Genomic DNA, 692 nt, shown 5'->3' with positions numbered 1-692 from the left:
ATATATTCTCCAAATGGACCTTCTTCCACAAATTTTCTGTCTTGGAAGAAATTTTTCATTTATACAATTGTGTGTATGGATATGACACATTGTCGTCCAAAATATTCATTGTAAGACACATAGCTCTGTCTTTAAATCTTTTATACAGGTATTTACTTATTTGTGTGCAGGTGTTTCCACATTTTGTGTGTGTTTGTGTGTCTCCACGAGTGTGTATGTGTATGAATGTGCACATTTATACTATGATGTACTTATGGAGGTCAGCGTTAAACTTGCCAGAGCCAATTATTTCCTTCCAACATGTGGAACACAGAGACTGCACTTACATTGCCAAGTTTGACAGTGAGTACTTCTATATGCTGAGTCATCTCATCAGCCAGTCCTCACCTAATTTAATATTTTTACTCACTGATTATAATTATTCATATTGACTGAGTCATCAGCCATCTTCTCCTCAGTCTGCCCACTTGAGATGACCCATTGCTGTGGGGTTGGTTAACATCATTTTCAGTGCCTGTGCTGATAGATAATATGGCTGTTATGTTTTTGGAATTTAACTAAGACCTTATTCTTTATATGTTTTATTTTCCCAATGTTATTATATTCTATTATTATTATTATGCTTTTGTTCAAACACCCTTTCCTGTACATATTGATGAGACAAAACATTGATGAGACTACTATTTCTCATA

The 692-nt window shown here is 34.5% G+C and overlaps 1 protein-coding gene across 6 annotated transcripts in view; it reads right to left on the bottom strand.

Moving 5' to 3' along the window:
- Positions 1-692, bottom strand: part of Ralyl (RALY RNA binding protein like) — a 759,508-nt gene that overhangs the window by 48,622 nt on the left and 710,194 nt on the right. The window lies entirely within an intron of this gene.

Source organism: Nannospalax galili, unplaced genomic scaffold (assembly GCF_000622305.1).
Source record: "Nannospalax galili isolate Female #2095 unplaced genomic scaffold, S.galili_v1.0 scaffold370, whole genome shotgun sequence".
Lineage (NCBI taxonomy): Eukaryota > Metazoa > Chordata > Mammalia > Rodentia > Spalacidae > Nannospalax > Nannospalax galili.
The sequence above is the reverse complement of the archived record's forward strand: the minus strand, read 5'-3'. Positions and strand labels throughout refer to the sequence as shown.